Source organism: Sus scrofa, unplaced genomic scaffold (assembly GCF_054392235.1).
Source record: "Sus scrofa isolate SSC_HxYL_T2T_F1_AM1 unplaced genomic scaffold, Sscrofa_HxYL_maternal_Yorkshire_Landrace_v2.0 dam_43, whole genome shotgun sequence".
In the NCBI taxonomy this organism is placed as follows: Eukaryota; Metazoa; Chordata; class Mammalia; order Artiodactyla; family Suidae; genus Sus; species Sus scrofa.
In genome coordinates, this window is record NW_028146966.1 from 27,084 (window position 1) to 39,538 (window position 12,455).

General features: G+C 54.1%; 1 pseudogene across 1 annotated transcript in view; it reads left to right on the plus strand.

Moving 5' to 3' along the window:
* LOC146394310 (epidermal growth factor receptor-like) overlaps nucleotides 1-12,455 on the plus strand; it is a 61,108-nt pseudogene that overhangs the window by 25,992 nt on the left and 22,661 nt on the right. Inside the window, exons 15-19 of the transcript XR_014836258.1 lie at nucleotides 2,749-2,787; nucleotides 4,775-4,916; nucleotides 5,728-5,850; nucleotides 6,441-6,539; nucleotides 11,078-11,263. The product of XR_014836258.1 is annotated as an epidermal growth factor receptor-like (transcript). The remainder of the gene's footprint in view (nucleotides 1-2,748; nucleotides 2,788-4,774; nucleotides 4,917-5,727; nucleotides 5,851-6,440; nucleotides 6,540-11,077; nucleotides 11,264-12,455) is intronic.

The window sequence follows — 12,455 nt, forward strand, 5'->3', positions numbered from 1 at the left end:
TTTGAGCAGGGTTAACACTTTTACAGTAAGTAGCTTGTATTCCAAGTCAGGAGTGGACAATTGCTTCACAGATTCAGATACCCTCTTTCCTAGCTCAGTAAAGTTTTACAGTTTTGTTCTTTCATGTTCTACCTAAACATTTTGTAATTATTTTCGCGATTGTGAGGTGGATCTTGTTTTCTAGTACACCTTCTAATTTATTTTCTCTAAAATACAAGATAGCTCTGATTTTTCGCTGGAGGAATATATTCACTGACTTCCTCTGAAATCAGTGTGTGAGTTCATGATCTTCAATTTACCAGGAAAATAGTCATATCATCTCCAATAATAGTATCTTCATCTCTTTTCCAAATGTTTCAGATCATATTACAAGGGCTAGAATTTCTAGAATGATATCAGCTACAATAGTAGTGGACATCTAGTAGTAGTAGGGTTAGGGTTAGAATTTTATATCAGAGGGTAGGGGAATGGCTGTCATGAATCACCATTAAGAGCAACGTTTGCAGGAGCTCCCTGGTGTTGCAGCGTGTTAAGGATCCAGCGTTGTCACTGCTGTGGCTTGGGTTCCATCCCTGGCCTGGGAACCTTCTGCATGCCGTGGGTGTGGCTTAAAAAAAACACAAAAAACAGTATTTGCTATTAGTGTGAGATCCTTAATATCTCATTGAAGAAATAATCATCTGTTCCTACTATTAAACTGTTTTTTAAAATTTAGAATGGATTTTGAATTTTACTGAATACCTGCTTGGTAGCAGTTTTAAGATTTTTCATATTTTTCCCTTTGTGTGTATCAGCATGCTGGTTATATTGACCTGTTTGCAAACTCTACAAAGCATAATATAACTTATACTTGGCTATTTTTCACTTAAAGTATTTTTGTGTATTCCCCCCAAATAAGCAATTTCAGAGCAGATTCTCTAAAACAGAATGATAGTACCCATATAAAATAAATGTTTTTCCACCTTTTTCTGTCTTTTGGAAATAAATGTGTTTGTATATGTGTGTGTCTGTGAGCACATGTCATTGATAGAAGGGCATAGAGCTTTCTGCAGCCTTGTTATCTGTGTCTTCTCCCAAAGGAATTAAATAATAGAATGGATTTAATTTTTGAAGTACAGAGAAACATGCATGAAGGTGAGGGAAAGTTCGAAAACAGTTCTTTGCATGTGTGTGATACGCGCAGCCTCAGTAAACGGGCTGCCTCAGAGCGAGCCCACCGCTTTCCCCATGTGGAAAAGCGGGACACTGAGAAAGGCCAGGCGCCACCACAACTCAGCAGCCAGGAGTGACAGTGCCCCGACCAGGACGCACGAGCACGCTGCTTCCAGAAGCAAATGCGTTTCTCAGTGAGACCACATTTTCATAGTCAGGAATGAGAAGATTTCTGTGACAATAAATTCAACTAAAAAATATGCAGTTTTGCCTGTTTTGATGTATGTAACAGAAAAGAAAGAAGTAGAAGGGAAGGAATAATTTTTCTGACAAAACTAAATGGCAGCAGGACACGGCCTCTTTTGCTGGACACTCGGCGTCATTTTTGCAGAGCTGCGCAGGGCAGCGTCAGCTTTCCCGGGGCTCCTGTCTCCCAGCCCCTAGCCTGTCACTCTAACTGTCCGTTGTCTATTCAGAGGTAAACTGGCCTCATTCTCTGTGACCTCCTTACTTTTGGTAGCTTCTTGCTGGAAGCCCGCAGGTGCCCCAGCAGTGCTTTCAGAGGCTCCTTGCCCCCGAGCTCCAGTGTGAACTCCTTTGCAGAGCTCCCTGTGCCATTGCAGCCCGAGCCTGACAGGCGTTCTGGGGGAGAGCACTAGTGAGGGGGATATCTTGAATAGGGTTTGGTTTTATCAGGGGTCATCCATTTGCAAATGCTTTTCATCTTTGACAATTATGGTTTTCCTAGGTTTGGGGTTTTTCTGTTATCTACGAGTTGTGAAAAAGGAGAACTCCTGTGTGTTCCAGGGCCTGAAGAAGCCCCTGGTGCAGGGAGGAAGCCCTCAAGGCTTGCAGGGCAGAGACTGTGTTGCCTGACTCCACAGAGAAGAGGTCTCAGACCCGCAAAACCAAGAGGCGTGGAGTAGAGATCGGAGCCCTTTGAATGAGACAGAGAGATTAGATTAGAACCAGTTGACAGGAGGCGTCCAGCACGCACTGGCCCTGAAATTGCCTCTTCATCTTTCCCCAGGCCATAAATGTCAGCCGTTTCCATTTAATTGGAATATTTTGTTTTCCTATTGATGTTCGTGTTGACAAATGACTTCCAAGCCAATTTATTCTGCCTTTTCCATCATCACCAATAATCAGAGTCACAGATGATGGTCTGCCCCATGTGAGGGGACCAGCTGCTGAAGGGTCACATGAAGACAAATGCTGTCCCTGCTTCACGTGCGATGTTTCAGTGGATAGAAGTGGATAAAGCCCATTTCTGGGTCTGAAATCAGCCCTGTTTCCCAGCTGCTTCTCTGTTGGGAAACATTTCAGTAACAAAGGCCAGAGATGGTCCGCTTGGTTCAGTGCTAGAACAACCCCTGTCACAAAGTGGACACTCAGAAATAGGTGCTGAGTGAAAGGACAGGTGAAAAAAGGCCTGATAAAAAAATGAAGAACCGACATTGAGACGCATTGTGATTCTAATGATTTGAAAGTAATTTAACATACGTTGCCTTATGATTTAATTAAAAAAACCCTCCAGGAAAAAATGCTAAAGAAGTGAAATGATTGCAATGTGTATTTCTCTTTCAACCCCTACAGCTGTGTCGGACCAGGTCTCGAGGGCTGTGCGGTGGACAGGTAGGTGATGCTGTGTGGGTGGCAGACCTGAGCAGAAGCCACCGAGAGTTTGACGTCAAGGGCCATGTGCTTTCCCCCTTTCTCCGCTGCCTCTGCCCAGCAGGTTCTCGCTTCTCCCGGGGAGTCCCTAGCAGAGCCCACCTTCCTGGACTGCTGGCCGTGCCTCCCTGGGAGACCGGGTGTGAGCGGCCGCATCCCCACAGACGGCCCGGTGTCCCGTCTGTGCAGCTGCCTCGCTGCTTGGCTCACCAGCCTCCCGGACTCTTCCTGCTCCACCTGCTTCTCCTCCTCTTCCTCCCTGACCCCGTCAGCCTCCCGCAAACCTGAGTCTGAAGTACCTTTCTGTTGGATGACAAAGCTCCACAGGACTCTCTGCAGCATTTCAGTTGTGATCAGTTTACCATCCCTGCCTGAACTGCTGCCCTGAGAAAAGCAGGGTTGGGAATTCCTGTTGAGCCTCAGGAGGAAAGAGTGGTGTTAGCATTCACACGACTTCCGAGGAATGGGATTATATGCTAGGCTCCCGCCGGCCATTCCTGAGAGCCCCACCCGCTAGCCAGACTTCCAGGCATCTCTGCTGTCCCTGCTTATGTTCACAAATTCCCTTCCCCAGCATCGTCAGCTCGCTCTCGGCCCCAGAAACCAGCCGAGATAACTGAGCCTTCCTCCCGTGCCATGAAACGTTCGGGACAAACAGGGCAGCGTCTCAAAGTCAAGATTTCCGTTTACACCCCTTCTCACCTGAGCCGCGGACAGCAGCAAGCTCCGGCCTCGCTGCGCGCTGCAGTCGGGACCCCAGTGATGCGGTTCTCCCATTGCTCCCTCACCTTGGACCCAGCAGGGACTGTTCTTCGTTCCACTTGCTCTTTCACATTTTTTTCTTCTTTTCACTCCCCCTATCTGCAGATGGAACACACAGTTGGTACCAGGTCTCCTCCTGTCTGCCTGTGTCCCTTCAAAATGGTCCAAGCCCTTTAGTTCAAACTGCGTGAACTGGGAGGGGGTGCAGCCCAGCGAGACAGCTCTCGCACTCGCTGAGAGCACAGCGTTGTGAGGCACATTTGACTCACTTACGGGGAATTTGGAGGGATGTTCGTACATTTTTATGCGCAGCAGTGCTGCTGTTTAATCGTTGATATTCAATAGCATTCTTACCTGAAAATATGAAGTTGGACAGACGCTCAGATGGCATAGGTGCTTGAGAACAACAGTCTGTAAAGATTCCAAATTCAGAATCTACTAATTCCGTGAGCTTTGACCCTGTATTCGGGGTGTCTGCTTTCGCCAAGCTCCGTGGGCAGGAGCGCGCTGGAGAGGTTTGCAGCTGTGTGGTGACATCAGCCACTTGTCAGCACTGCTCTCTGTCAAAATCCTCGAAGCTCATTCAAACAGCGTTTCCCGTGCCCGTGGTCCATCTCGAAAGCCCAGGAGGCTTTGAGTGTCCAGCCTCTCCCTCCTGTTCTCCCAAGGAGAGACCCCATTTCTCCTCCCTTGGCCCTCGTCCCTCGCAGGGTTTCAGCGGCCCACAGATAGGTGGGCTAAGGGTTTGGGAAGGGTCCTCCGTGCAGACTGGACAGCAGATACTATCCGTCTGGCGTGGGCAGAGGGCAGGCCCTCATGCCTGCTACGCTGGGGTCACAGTCTCAGGTGGAAAGCATGACTGAAGTCAGAATTACTTTTTGAGTTATGTTTTTTTAATCAACAGATGAAGATATTAATTGTCCTATGGAGGAATCCAGACAATACCTCAATTTGAAAAATGCAGAAACGGTGGGTGGGTGGGGAGGCTCCTCCATCGAAGCAATTCGGAACCCCTGCCCTGAGCCCCTAGTCCGCCGTCTTCTCTCCTTTAGAAGCTGCGCATATTCCACGTTCAGGATGGTTGTAAGTGATGGCATTGCAGCAAAACAGGCAGGAAACATGTAAAATGCCAGAGTGACAGAGTCTGAGAGCAAAGCTCACCCCGTGTGTCTACCCCTCGTTCCAGGCCCAAGATCCCGTCCATCGCCACCGGGATAGTGGGGGGCCTGCTTCTGGCCGTGGTGCTGGCCCTGGGGGTCGGCCTCTTTCTGCGCAGGCGCCACATCGTCCGCAAGCGCACGCTGCGCCGGCTGCTGCAGGAGCGGGAGGTGAGCGCGCCACGGGGGCCGGCTGGGGACGCGCGCTGAGAGCCGGGTTCCAGGTGTGGGTGGCACGTCGGGGCTTTGTTTAGAAAGGAAAAAAGTCAGGGGGTATCGCTGGATGTCAATTACAAGCGTTTACACGCGCGTTCTGGTGCACGAATCCGATAAAATGCGGCCGTTTCTACGAGAAGTAGAATCCATGAGTGGTTACCACCCGCGGCGCACTGTCCACTGTGGGCCTGCGCTCCGCAGACCCGGGGAAGCCTGTGCCTAGGTGCCTGCGGAGGTGCTCTGAACTCAGGAGATGTTGCTTTGGAAAATGCCCCTGTCCGTGCCAGTGGCTGCTCCTTCTTGAGCCCTGTTGGGACGAGTGTGGTCCCTGACCCTGTAATTCCACAAACTGGTCCCAGCTGGCATCCATGTCAGAACCTGGAGTTCCTGGGAGGAAGGACCCAGCGCAGCTCAAAACATCACGGTGCTGGTGGTGAGGGGCCCGCTAGGCTGCCAGAATGACCGCCATGGAACAAATCCATCCCTAGGTGTTCTCAGTCCAGCCGATTGGCCTGGGCACAGAAAGAAAAACCGCACTTGTTGCAGTGGAGCTGTTCTCTTTAAGGATAGCTCCATGGGGGATCGTCCCCGTCCCCACTGTGTCTGTCACCCAGTTCGATAGAACAGGTGTCTGGATCTCCGGAGTGGGCGCGGCGAGTTCTCCGCGCCAGAGCGTCATGGTCGCATCCGCATCTGATCCCGCCCCCCGGCGCCCCCCTTCCCCCCCACGCTGCGGGGCATCAGCCTTTCCCCTTGTTTCTCACAGCTGGTTGAGCCTCTCACACCCAGTGGAGAAGCTCCCAACCAAGCTCTCTTGAGGATCCTGAAGGAGACGGAATTCAAAAAGGTCAAGGTGCTGGGCTCCGGCGCGTTCGGCACGGTGTACAAGGTGAGCCGTCCGGTCTGCGCGGGACCCCGGTCCCCAGCTGTGCTCTCTGCGTCCCTGCGAGTTTGGGAAATTCCAGCGTTTTTCCCAAGGTGTGGGGAAGAATCGTTTAGAGTCACGGTGACACACAGTGGTGCAGCGAAACCTGTACACAGGCACATACGTTTTGTGGATGACAGTGTGAGCTCTTAGAGGGGGACTTGCCTCCTGTGAGTCTGAAAGAAGGTTGTCTGTCACCCCCCGCATGGCAGCATCCAGATAAAGCCTCTTCATTCCTCTTTCCTCTATCCTCTTTGCATAAGGTCTCATTTCAGTTTGGCCTGGACCTGGAATCTCCGAATTCTGGACCTGCTGATTCTTCCTGGCTTTATAACTGGCACGTGCTAGGGGTTTTGCCGCACTGCTCTGACTCCTGGAACACAACAGCGAAAGAGCTGCTCAGCTGCCAGCTCCTGGCACTGGCGGCCTTGGGTGCAGAGCTGAACTCCAGCCCCTTGCACTTTGGGGTGGGGTCACTGATGACGCCCAGCCACCCAGGAGTGGAGTCTCACCTGTGTGACCGTCACCAACGTCTTCCCCTCTCTTTGTCACAGGGCCTCTGGATCCCAGAAGGTGAGAAGGTGAAAATTCCTGTGGCTATCAAGGAATTAAGAGAAGCCACTTCTCCAAAAGCCAACAAGGAAATTCTTGACGTGAGTGTCTGCTTGTTCTCCAGCTGTAGCTGCAGGCCTGGACACCAGCGGCCACCTTTCCTCGTTCTTGGCGGCACCTGCTGGCTTTAGGCTTTCTTATCACCCCATTCTAAATGGTTCCTTTTCGCCTGTTTTCCTTCTGGCTACAGTTGGTATAATTCTCTCTCATAAAGACCCACCTGTTACCGCCCCCAGAAGGATAGAACCCGTGGTCGCTGGGCACCCACCAGTGGCTGTCTCTGTGCCCCCGGCGGGCTCACGTGGCTGTAGGCGTTGTGTTTGTCGTGCTTCTGATGAAGTATTGGAGGCGTGAAGTCTCCTGCTCAGGGTCATGTGGCTTCTGACTCTGAAATGCATGTTCGTTTCGTTCCACCAAATATCTCATCTTTGAAGTGGCTTTTTAAAGGTGCCCAGGATTAGCAGTTTAATGCTCTAAATACTCTATAACCTGTGGTTCACCTTCAGTACTTTTCTCAAAATAATTTGTTTATTTCCCATGTTGTCTGCTGATACAACTTGATGGAGTCTTTGAAATACCTCACAAGACTATTGTCCAAGCTTTTACTTTCGATCCTCTTGAACTTTCTCCACCTTCTCTGGACCCCCACTATTCGGTGAGGGGCTGGGCACTCTTAGAAAGAGGGGCCATCCTGGAGCTCAGCAGAGGCTGTGCAGGTAGCCCCGGTGGACACACTCAGGGTCCCGGGCTAAAGCACTGGCCTCCTCCTGTTGTGGGCGGGGCGGGCTTCTCCTTCTGTGGTCCTGAAGCAGAGCCAGTGAAAGTGGAGGTGGAAGAGGCCTCAGCAGTGAGTGAGGGAAATAGTCAAAGGAAAAGGAAAATGATTGCCTTTGCGGACTCGAAAATCTGGACAACTCACTTTATCTTCCAGCCCGGAAGGACAAAGGCGAATGTAATTCCCCCAGTGGAATCTCCCCACAGAACGCATGGCAAGCAGAGCCAACCTGGGCTTTTCGAGGTCTCCCCAGGTGCACCCTCTCGCCCCATCCCCGTTTCTCCAGGCAGCCTACCCCCGCTCGGCCATTTCCACGTGAGACAGGACATGTCCATACAATCAAAGTCTCATGCATTTTTGACGTGATGCATATCAAGAAAAGTTGTCTTGCATTTTAATGGTTTACAGTTTACTGTGGAGTCTGTTGATGTAATGTCATAACATAGCGTAACAACAGAACGTAACAGAAGCACAGTGAACAAGTGATTTATAGCATCTCTTCACTCACACCATCAGCTCCTTCCCCTTCAATGTTAAAGAGATCTTTTTGCAGAACTCGCTTCCTTAAACTCATTTTTTTAATCGCTAAAGACATTCTAATCATTTCCACAAAATGACGTGGAGGGGTGAGTTCCGATGATGTTTGCTGTGCGCAATAAGGACAACTCCGGAGGCAGTGGTTATGCCCCGGGAAGCAGGTGGTCTCCCGGAAACGGCCCCTAGGGACCTTCAGCTTAGAAGAAACCTGCCTCTGGGGGGCAGAGCTGGGGTGGAAGAGAAAGTAACGATGGACAAGATTAAAAGCTGTGAAGCCCACTTTCCTCCGGTCCTGCTGTGTCCTGCTCGTCTTTTTTCCTCCTTGTCTTTGTGTCCTGTGGCAGCCCTGGTCTCTTTTTTCTGTGTCTTCTGGCTGCTTTAACACCTGCTGGGCTGTTCCCCGAGGGCTGAGGCCTGAGGCCTTGCCACTGCTGGGCACCTTCCCAGAGCCATCCCCAGAAGGGGGGGTGCGGCCGCCAGGGCCCTGGCGGGAGGGCAGCTGTGTCTATGGGGTGCAGCAGTGAGTTGCAGAACAGGGCAGCACAGATGCTGCTCGTGGCCTTCAGGATGTTTGTAAGTGGCTGCCAGGCCAGCTCCGAGGTCCAGCCCGCACACCCCAGAGCCCAGGCACACGGCGCTGTCAGTAGTGGCTGAGTTACTGGGACAGTTTCAGAGAGAGAGGCGGCTCCTTCTCCTCCTTAAAGTCAGGCCCGTGCCTCTCCCGAAGGAGCTGAAAACGTCGTGAAACCCCTTTCCCTGATCTTTGACTTAAACTAGTTCTCAGACGAGGGAGAAGGAAGGGAGAAGGGAGGCACCAACCAGCATCTTGACAACATAGCGGACTTTCAAGGTCACCCAGCCTCAGAGGCCCTCCTGCAACGTGACTCTGCCCTCGGCCTTGGAAGCCGTGCCTGGCAGGGCTGCCGCACAGAGAGGCCACGCAGTCGCAGGCATTCTTTCCAGAGGTCACGGTGCGCCCTGAGAGTCAAGAGACACAGCTCCGAGCAAAGCTCACGTGAACTCCCGCTCAGTGATCAGGACGCCCCATTTCGCCTAGGCTTGGGGGTGCAGGGAGATGACCTGGTTCTGTTCCCCATCTGCTCTTAATAGGAGCAGGGCCCTGGCGGGGCTCCAGGCTCCGGGTGGCCCAGTGCCCATGCTGGCCTTCTGTCGCTGACCCCCAGGTCTGGGTCCGCCTCGGGCCCCACAGCAGACGGGCTGTCACACTGCTCTGCTCTGTCACTTTTTCTCCCTCTGAAACGAGTACAGCCTGTTTCCAGATCTCAACCAGATCTTGAGAAAGTAGGAGCAGCCAGGGGATTTCTTTGGTGTGATGGTTGTACAGCTTCCCAGACTCGGAGGAGAAATGAGATTTGTGCTTTTCCGGCAGTTGCCTGGCCTATTAATTTTTCCACCAACTTTCCAGTTTAAATTTAGGGCAGGCAATGGAGAGAGAATGCAGAACAGATTTATACATGCGCCCCGTGTCATGAGGTCTAGCACTGCCACCCTCCCAGGTGCATGGGTGACCAGGGGGTGACAACCTCGGGGTAGGCGGGCCGTGCCCTGGTCTGAGGCACGGTCTTCCAGCCTCGCTGGGCCTCACTTTTCCTTTCAGACAAACAACGGCCTCAGAAGACACTGCTTGCGGGCCTTCTCCGCCTGGCGCTTTGTAAGCAGCCTGAAGGTGCAAAGCACTGCACCGCTCCCTGCCCGACACTGCACAAGGAGGGGCACAGCACAGGGGGCAGCCTGGGAGCGGGGCACCGCCCAGGGAAGTGTCCAGGTGGACTTCCTGTAGCAGCTCTCAAAGCTGTGGGTTTCTTTTGTTCGTGGAAGTGGCCTGGTCTCTGATTAGCTTTGAATTTCTGGCTATGTATGATTTCTCGGTAGTTCACCCCTGGCATTTTCGAGGCATCTGTGTGCCTAGAGGGGTGTTAGGCTGCTGGCACGATGAAGCGGGAATGGATGTGGGGGGTTGCGGCGGTACCCGCCCCCCCCCGCCCCCAGCAATTCACACAGCACAGCTGAGCCTGCGCCCCATTCTGCCCCAGCTCCGGGAAAAATCTGCAAGATGCCAGGAGAGCAGAATGGAGCTTGGGTGTTAGGGCGGCTCCTCTGAGGAGCGGTTAGCCAGGGACAGAGGAGGTCGAAGGGCATTCCAGGCAAGGCCCTCCTGAGGGTGGGCAGGCCTGGGAGGTGGGCGTTGCAGAGGTCAGGAGCCTTTGCAGAGCCTCCAGGAACAGTGAGGCCGGAAAAAGGGTTAAGGCCAGAACCTGGGGCCGCCACATTTGCATTTAGGAATATGTACATGTGCCGCTGGACCCCAGCCCTGTCTCTGTCGGCTCCTGTGGCTCCTGTGGCAGCCACCCTCGGTGCTGTCACCTGGCCCAGGCTGCCCTCACTTCTGGGCAGAGAGCCCACTCCCCACACAGTGGGAAGATGCAGAAAGGGCCCCCAGACTTTGTCCTGGAGACCAGGTGATTCTTCTGCCTCTGCACAGTGTCACCACCCCAGTGTCCCCAAGGGAAAGAGAGGGGCTTATGGCCAGAGAGGGAGGAGTCCCTCATGCTCAGTCAGACAGAAGCCAGGCCCAGCTGTGTGCGTGGCTGTGAGTGAGACCAGCGTCCTCCGCCTGGGAAGGGTTAAAACGGGGCTGTGTCATACAAGGCTCCTGCCTGGCAGCCTCTGGCAGCAGAAGGGGGATGGGGTGCTCTCCCTCCCGAGACTGAGGTGGGGTGCACAGACCGGCTATTCAGGAGTGGCCCCTGGGTGGCTCCTCCGTCGCTGCAAGTCTAACTTCCTCCGTCTGCATGGCGCCCAGAGCGGGCCTGCAGGAAGGGCTTGGCGCTGAGCAAGCCCGTGGAGCTCCGGGCAGAGTGAGGTCCCTTCCCCAGAACCCTCCTCTCCGGGCGGAGGCAGGTCATTCTCAGGCGGAGGCCCGGTGTGCGTTCCTACCGGCCCTGAGGTCGCGTCGTTGACCTTGAGCTGGAGTCTTTGTGACGACCCAGGAGCACCCAGACACAGAGACATCAGGTCTCCTTCTCCCCAGCGCTCTGGCAACAGTGAGCGCCGCCCGGGGTCTGTGGGTGCGCTCTGAGGGGGCGAGACCCCATGTTCCTGCTGTGCTAGATGCTTCCTGGGCCGTCGCGTGCTCCCAGCTGAGAATCACGTTCGGCCTTTTCACCTGGAAAGGTCCTGTCTGGCTCTCCCTTAGCTCCCATGGGCGGGCCAGCCTCTCTCACGTGCCTGGCTCTCCTCCCCCAGGAAGCCTACGTGATGGCCAGTGTGGACAATCCTCATGTGTGCCGCCTCCTGGGCATCTGCCTGACCTCCACGGTGCAGCTCATCACGCAGCTCATGCCCTTCGGCTGCCTCCTGGACTACGTCCGCGAGCACAAGGACAACATCGGCTCCCAGCACCTGCTCAACTGGTGTGTGCAGATCGCAAAGGTAAATCGACGGCTCGAGAGCCTCTGAGCCGTGGCCTGCAGCTCGCCTGGGTGGGGAGAGCGTGAAGCAGCACTGGCAGGGCTTGGTGTCACCACAGGATGACAGGGTCCCTGGTGAGAGTCCCAGAGAGAGGCGGCGAGGGGCGATAAAGGCAACAGGAAGTCCGCAGGTAGAGTCTCCTCGTGGGATAACCAAGACTCTGCCGTTGGGGGGGCAGGTGCACGTGCGCGTGTGCAGAGCAGACTTGTCTTTCTTTGGGGTTAAGTTGAATTGATGCTCTTACGTCAGGTCAGCATCTGGCCCGCCGCACATTGAGACTTGAACGGTTCAGTACGGTTGGATGCTGGTTCTCATCTCCCTGACATTCTTTTCGTTGGACACTGCAGTCACGTGTGGCAGGGAGGCGTGTGGCTTTTACCAAGGCAGGACTTGATAACAAGGCCAGCAAACCAGGTTGAGGCTTGAGCACAGGCTACAGGAGGGGAACAGATACTTCCGCGGCTACCGGGGCGCTGAACCTACCCCGTGTCGACAGGCTAGATCCAGAGCCAGGGAGGGGCTGAGGGGCAGACAGTGGCCAGGTGCCGCCCCTCGCCATGAGCTGAGGCCAGGGACAGAGCAGCAGGCCACGTGCTCGCGCAGCCTCACAAAGTCTTGGCGTTGATCTCACACCTCTTCCCTCTTATGCCCAGCACTCCTCTGTAGTTTGCAGCCCGACTTGCTAAATTCTGTCTCTTCTGACAGTGGGTATATGTTCCTCTTAGTGACCCAGGGGCTGTGGGGAGGCCCCACCCTAGCCTCTCCTCCCCCAGGCCCGGGGTAGGCGTTAGGACCACGTGGGGTCCTTGGAGGCAGGGCATCCTGTCCAGGTCCTGACCCCCCCACCCAGGTTGGCAGTGCAGATGGTCCTGCGGAATTACCCCGAGGGTGCGCTGAGCTCGTTCACCCAATGCCCCGCAGACACGGAAGGCAACGTAAGATGCATGAAGTCGTGTTTGGGGCGCTGCTCTGCCCCTTTGCCACAGCCCTGAGACTCCCAGCACCTGGGGAGAGAGGGGTGCCCTCTCAGACCCCCGCGTATCACCTGGTATTCTTGTCCTTCTCACAGCAGTAACCCTGGCCAAGCAAGAGGGCAGTTACAGGGCCGTGGTTAGTGAATGGCCCTGGCAGCGCCTGTGTGCATTGGATGCTA